Source organism: Patiria miniata, unplaced genomic scaffold (assembly GCF_015706575.1).
Source record: "Patiria miniata isolate m_02_andy unplaced genomic scaffold, ASM1570657v1 HiC_scaffold_13, whole genome shotgun sequence".
Taxonomy (NCBI): domain Eukaryota; kingdom Metazoa; phylum Echinodermata; class Asteroidea; order Valvatida; family Asterinidae; genus Patiria; species Patiria miniata.
This window is the reverse complement of record NW_024037051.1, coordinates 6,269,015-6,276,268: the sequence shown is the minus strand read 5'-3', so window position 1 is coordinate 6,276,268 and position 7,254 is coordinate 6,269,015. Positions and strand designations below refer to the sequence as shown.

The 7,254-nt window shown below is 39.1% G+C and overlaps 4 non-coding genes across 4 annotated transcripts; all 4 read left to right on the top strand.

Moving 5' to 3' along the window:
- The first annotated feature begins 1,318 nt into the window (after positions 1–1,318).
- Trnag-ucc lies at positions 1,319–1,390 on the top strand. The gene has a single exon. It is a non-coding gene; the product is annotated as a tRNA-Gly (tRNA).
- Positions 1,391–2,718: 1,328 nt separating this feature from the next.
- On the top strand, positions 2,719–2,790 carry Trnag-ucc. Its single transcript has one exon. It is a non-coding gene; the product is annotated as a tRNA-Gly (tRNA).
- Positions 2,791–3,659: 869 nt separating this feature from the next.
- On the top strand, positions 3,660–3,731 carry Trnag-ucc. Its single transcript has one exon. It is a non-coding gene; the product is annotated as a tRNA-Gly (tRNA).
- A 646-nt stretch (positions 3,732–4,377) lies between these two features.
- Positions 4,378–4,449, top strand: Trnag-ucc. The gene has a single exon. It is a non-coding gene; the product is annotated as a tRNA-Gly (tRNA).
- Positions 4,450–7,254: the final 2,805 nt, after the last annotated feature.

The following is a 7,254-nucleotide window of genomic DNA, read 5'->3' as shown; positions in this document are numbered from 1 at the left end:
CCCGTTGCGCGTCATAGACATGGATGAAAAAAAACATGTGTCACGCGCTCTGTATCATGTTACGCGACGGCGCGCCCGGCTGTTGTTGTATTACAAAACACTGCATTCGAATTAACAAATAACAGTTTTGGTCCTGATTTGGGAATGAAATGACGTCACGATTTAGTAAAGTCGACTCCGATTGGCTGGCGCGCGGCTTACATAAATCTGCATGTCTAGACATATCAGACGTTATACAGGACTTGGCTCCGTGCGGTTGATACTCAGACTTTGTTCTCGCAAGAATAACACAAAAACGTCCAGTTTTTTTAAAGGATGGTTTTGTGGACGTTTGTATACTTTTAAATGCTATTTCTATTTACTATCATTTCGTGGAAAACGCGTTTTGTAGTCCAATTGGGCGCATTCCAGGCCGGAATATACCTTTAAAGATCACTGAGAAGCTCAATCAGTGTCTTGTCTGCATGATTTTAGGGGAACAACATACACATTTTCATTTCGATTGGTTTTTGCCTACCTTCTGAATGATGTAATGCAAGATATTCACCGACAGTCATTAAAAAAAATTCACGAAAACATCCTTTCATTTGTTTGAATTGGGGTAACAATCATAGTATGAAATATATTTCCCATTTACCCCTCGCTTTATGTTCCACAAGCTTTTTTCAGTTGTCAGTTGTTTAAATTCTTTTCAATGCCATTTAAAAAGGTGAATTAGCAGTAGCGAGGTTGATAATTTAAGTGCATGTAAAGTTGAGAGTCATTCCTATTGCCCACTATACAAAAAGTTGTATTTGAAAACCCCCTTCTGATCATATTCAGCTTTTTTGATGATCAATACTGTTTCGGATTCCCTTTTGTACCTTGTCTTCCATGATTCACATTATAGTTTGGATTTCAGCTTTGAATTTCTAAATAACTAGAAAAACTTCAGAAACTACCTTCATTATTCGAAAAAAAATCAGCTTTTTTGATGATCAATACTGTTTCGGATTCCCTTTTGTACCTTGTCTTCCATGATTCACATTATAGTTTGGATTTCAGCTTTGAATTTCTAAATAACTAGAAAAACTTCAGAAACTACCTTCATTATTCGAAAAAAAATCTTGCAAACGGACAACGGCTTTTTTAAACTGTCGATTTGTGCATGTGGTGTGTTGCTGTTCGATCACATAGCATACATGTTCGCTGTCCTGTACAAGACCCCATGGACGCGTACACACGCACAGGCATCAGCAACATACAAGACTGCCAAGTCAGCAATTCTTTCATTGCAACTATTGGATAAGACCTTAAAAAATCCTCTATATTTCAGCAAGCGTTGGTGGTATAGCGGTTAGAATAGTTGCCTTCCAAGCAATTGACCCGGGTTCAACTCCCGGCCAACGCAATTTTTCCTCATTGCAAACGTTTAAATTTCTTTTCATTCTAGTTGCGTCGGATGCATGCATTGATTCAGTTTCAATCATGACTGGGAATTTTCTTTTCCAACTTTTTACACAAAACTTAAAGTTCATGGGAAACTGTATAATTATGTCTCGTCCTAGTGTAACTTCTTTAAGTTTAAAAGTCGAATTTTCTAGTAAAATATACAACCTTACGAAATCACTGCACCTCTACCGTACCAAGCGTTGGTGGTATAGCGTTTAGAATAGGCGTTTTCACAATTCGGCAATGTTAAATTGAAAGCGAGGTAAAATCTTCGCTCGTACCCCCCGCCCTGCAAACAGGACGCTGGGATACTCTGATGAATTTACGCTCTGATTGGTTGGATTTTGCGTGAGCAGTGACCTGCGCGTCATCAAGGTCATGACTCTGCAAGGTTTGAAACGGCCGTTAAGACTGATTCATTACTCTTTTATTCCAGTTTAGAGATGTTTTTTCTCGTTGAAAAGCGTAATAATGTAGGGAATTTGCTAAAACTTATCTGTGTTGTAAATTTACAATTCCCATCACTCGCTCAGGCTCCGTTTTGAATCACGAACGGTCGGATTGCATTATGCGACGCTCAAAATGTTGTCCACATGGTCCGCAATGAAACAGAAATCACATCCGGTATGGAATGCACACAATTCTATGAGAATTTTCGGATAGATATTCACCGACAGTCATATAAAAAAATCACGAAAACATCCTTTCATTTGTTTGAATTGGGGTAACAATCATAGTATGAAATATATTTCCCATTTACCCCTCGCTTTATGTTCCACAAGCTTTTTTTTCAGTTGTCAGTTGCTTAAATTCTTTTCAATTTAAAAAAATGAATTAGCAGTAGCGAGGTTGATAATTTAAGTGCATATAAAGTTGAGAGTCATTCCTATTGCCCACTATACAAAGACTTGTATTTGAAAACCCCCTTCTGATCATATTCAGCTTTTTTGATGATCAATACTGTTTCGGATCCCTTTTGTACATTGTCTTCCATGATTCACATTATAGTCTGGATTTCAGCTTTGAATTTCTAAATAACTTGAAAAACTTCAGAAATTACCTTCATTATTCGAAACAAATCTTGCAGACGGACAACGGCTTTTTTAAACTGTTGATTTATGGTGTGTTGCTGTTCGATCACATAGCATACATGTACGCTGTCCTGTGCCAGACCCCATGGACGCGTACACACGCACGGGCATCAGCAACATGCAAGACTGCCAAGTCAGCAATTATTTCATTGCAACTATTGGATAAGACCTTAAAAATTCCTCTATATTTCAGCAAGCGTTGGTGGTATAGCGGTTAGAATAGTTGCCTTCCAAGCAATTGACCCGGGTTCAACTCCCGGCCAACGCATTTTTTCCTCATTGCAGACGTTTAAATTTCTTTTCATTCTAGTAGCATCGGGTGCATGCATTGATTCAGTTTCAATCATGACTGGGAATTTTCTTTTCCAACTTTTTACACAAAAAGTTCATGGGAATATATAAATATGTCTCGTCCTAGCGTAACTTCTTTAAGTTTAAAAGTCGAATTTTCTACTAAAATATACAACCTTATAATTATGCACCTCTACCGTACCAAGCGAATTGGTGATATAGCGTTTAGAATAGGCGTTCTCCACGATTCGGCAATGTTAAATTGAAAGCGAGGTAAAATCTTCCTTTTTGAAACTTGCAAATAAAAATGAAAGCAATGAAATAAAGTTAATTAGCCTTCAAATTAATACCAGTCTCCTACTCTGATAATAATTTACAAATTTGTGATTAAACATATCCTTATGTTTTAAACCACATTAAAAAAAAAAGGAAAATGAGGCCTGGAACGCATAAATAGTCTGGCACCATCCCATGCAACACTAGTTTACAGTTATTAAAATACATTCTGGGAACACGATCAAAATTGGCTTCCTCATTAATAAGGTCCATTGTGGCCTTTCAAGCAAATGAACCAAGTTTAACTTCCGGTCAAAACATTTTGTTTCATTCGTATGCAATAATTAATTATTAGGATAAACATGCGAAAAGATTCCTTGTAGGCCTACACAAAGCGATTAAAAACACCCTTTTTTCCCTTTTTTTTGGAGAAACAAGAAGATCACAATTTTGTAAACAATGCAAGATGTAAATAATGGCTGTCATAAAATGGTTTATGGTGAAACGTCGAGAAGCTAGAGGTGCGATTTTGCCGTATGAATAGTGTCGCCAGGGGATTTTTTCCAGCAAGCGTTGGTGGTATAGCGGTTAGAATAGTTGCCTTCCAAGCAATTGACCCGGGTTCAACTCCCGGCCAACGCATTCTTTTTGTCACATAAATCTTTCAGCTTTCTTTTAATGTAAATATAATATGCAATAAGATAAGTAATCATTATAGAGAAATTGTTTTCTTCTTTTTTTGTACATAACATAAAATGATAGGCTAATTATATAAATATTGGGGAAATGTTTCAAAATTATCCACCCAGGAAATAAATTAGAATAGATGCTTTGCAATCAATTGATCCAGGTTCAACTCCCGACCAATACATTTTTTTGGGGGGGGTATTCATATTTTGTTTTTAACGATGACATGTAACGGAAATAACCAGTAAATTTCAACTTTTATTATGGAAAAATAAACACTGTGATTATAGCTGTGTAAAATCTATGCTCTTTCATTTAACTCATGTTATCAATTCAACCACAGAATTATACCATCCTTCCACTTTTATATTGTAAAATAAAGTTGGCCATGCACGGTTAGAATAGGCGTCTCCATTTAGCATCCATCTGTGATTTTTTTAAATTTTATTTTAATGCAGTAACAATGAATGGTCTGATACTAAGTAAGCTTTGAGGCTTTGCATGGTGGAGATGCTAAATAATGAAAGGTTTGCGGAAACACCATGTGCGAATTATTTCTCAACTAAGAGAAATGGTTCTGAAGTCAACATTGCTTTGTCAAGCGTTGGTGGTATAGCGGTTAGAATAGTTGCCTTCCAAGCAATTGACCCGGGTTCAACTCCCGGCCAACGCATTTTATTTTAGTATAATGGTATCAATGCTGGGTTGCAATACAATATTTTTGTTTCGCACAGCAAACTGTTTGTTCCAGTTTGTCTTGTTTAATATTCGCATTTTTTCCCTTCCTGAATAGTGTTTTTGAATCAAGTGCTGGGTATTTTCTTTGAGGCAAAGCACCGTGGGTCAGAATAGTGGTAGTATTTAGATCTAATGTCTCATAAACTACAAAGCTAAAACAAAAACCAGATTTACACCTACCCCCGTCGTGCCGATCAGTTTCAACCGTTATTTTAAAATCTGACATTTCTAGCAGTGTGTGTATATCTTGCTGCATGCGCGCGAGCAGGCTGAAAATGTGTGAGCCTAATTATGATGCTAAGAACGCCTGGCGTGTACAGCCGTATCGTTGGCTAATGAAATCCTGCTAATGAACGAAGAACGGGCTTCTGGAAATTAGCCTAGATGAAGATTGATGGCGAGATAGGAAGCTTTATACCCCGCGTGATTCCTGTACAAATACTTAATTGCTGGGGGGGGGGGGGTGATGCGCTTGTTTGTTCTGGGTCTCGAATTAAGATTGACGTTTGTCTGGCCAGAGCTTTCTAAGTAAGAGAGCCTATAAATCACAATGGATTCCCTTTATTGTTTGTTTCCCTTCATTGATGGCAGTTTCAATTAAACATCAATCCAATTACACTAAGTGGGAAAGCAATATATTAAAGACTGTATAACAGATTTATGACAGATCTGTGCAGCTAAAAGGCAAGCAAATGTTTTCGGAGGACATTAAGCACTTCTGAAACATTTTGAACAATCGACCCTGTAAAACGTACAGCCTCCAGGGACACGGACTAACCATAGAGTTAATATTCCTGGATATTGTTCATTCTCATACTTGTATTCGAATTCGTTTACCCCTTCTGTGAAGTTTCAATTTGGAACTGTGAGGACCTGTTCCCAAGTTCTTGGAATATCTAGGGCTTTCTTCCCCTATTAAAATGAAAATTGTTCTTCATTGTCTTCCCTATCTAGGTTTTTCAGGCTTCTGAACTGCAGTATCTATGCACTTTTGAGGAACCCTTATGGAACAAGACAAGGTATGTCTATAGTACAGCTTGACCAAGTCTATAAGTGACAGAGGGGGAGTGAGTCACAGGGGGATGGGGTCGGGGAGTCAGTCAGTGAGGCGCAAAGAGGACCATGTGGGCTGACCCTGAGGATCAGCAACATGTTTACTGCATCTATGTTAGCACAACTTGCATCCTTCTAACTATCACATCAAGATTGATGGTACAATACCATCAATCTTGATGTGATAGTCAATGTATACATGTATTATGAGCGAATTGTCAACTCGCAGCTAGTGTATACGTGTATTAATTTTCCAACTAATATGCAACCAATTTTGAACATGCATGCGAACAAAACCCAGTTTTTGTTATTTCAAAATACATATAAGTATAACTATAACTGAAGGCAACTTAGTTGACCCATGGTTGACCTCTCTGTTTTTTTCGCGTGGATTTCTTTTTTTACAGTGAATGACGTGACGTAAAGTACGAGTTCTTGACACAATTTCATGGGGGCGCATTAGAGTCAGCCAGTTAGAGTCAGATATCAGTGCCTTTCGGTTTGCGGCTTTCTGTACTAGTGATGGACGCCAGCGAATAATGTTCTCCAGCGCAGTTCAGAATATCCTTTATACACTAAAAAAAAAGAAGTGACCAGACACCGCCAAGCTCTAACTAAACACGTTGACTCATCGAGGCAACGACTTTGCCATAACGGCGTAGAGCTACGACTACGTCTATTGCCAACATCTCGACAGTACTCTAGACAATATATTCGGACGCGGCCTTAAAAAAACGTCTATGGCTATCTGCAGATTGTAACCACGGGCCCATACAAATGCATATAGCATCATGACTCAACTATACACTGTCACTAAGATTTTTTCTTGTGTAAGTAGCTTGGAACCAGCATGCACTGAGAAAGGAAGGCATAGGTAATCACCCTTTGTGAAACACCCACGTGGACGGCTTGTTCAAATGTAAAGTTTCATACCAATGCCCCGAGGTATACCTAGAAAACCGTCAAGTTCAATTTAATATGCTCCGGTGAACAGGCATCGCGATTGTTGTCCGTCATAACAAAAACTCATGCGCCGTCTATTATATTAATACGAGATTGACAAGCTTGAACCCCGGCTCAACAAGCAAAGAGGAAGTCACCTGACCAGTTTGTCGTCACGTGATTGGGGTCTACGACCTCCAAAGGTAGATTGGTTCTGACAGATTGAAGTTGTCCTTTTCTTCTTGCAACCATAACAATATCGGGCTATGATATTAAGTGTGGGAAGCGTGTTTTTGTTAATCCAGCCTGGTGTTATTAGCACAGACCTGCTAATAAATCTCACCTACGGAAGTGTTAATGAGATTTTAAACAGTTTCTAATCGCTGACCAAGGCTTTTTATCGCTTGGAAAGCAAACAAACTGCGGACTGTGTCATCGTGATGTTCATTGCATCACATAGCTCGGCTGCGCGCAGCAGCAACGCTCGGAAGGTAATAACTTTCACAGCGGGGAGCCCTGGCCCGAAATTATGTGGGCGTATAGTAGAGAGATCGCAGAGTAGCAGAGGTGTCGGAAGTTACAATGTGATAACTGATGTCTGTCGTAAGACATGCTCGGTCCAGCTGGACGATAAAAATACCCGGGCCGGTCTGTCAACATGTCACGTAAGGTTCGGCCAACCATGGGGCCCACCATGGGCCAACCATGCTCCATGGCCGGCCCGGCCATGTAACAGACTGGCTAT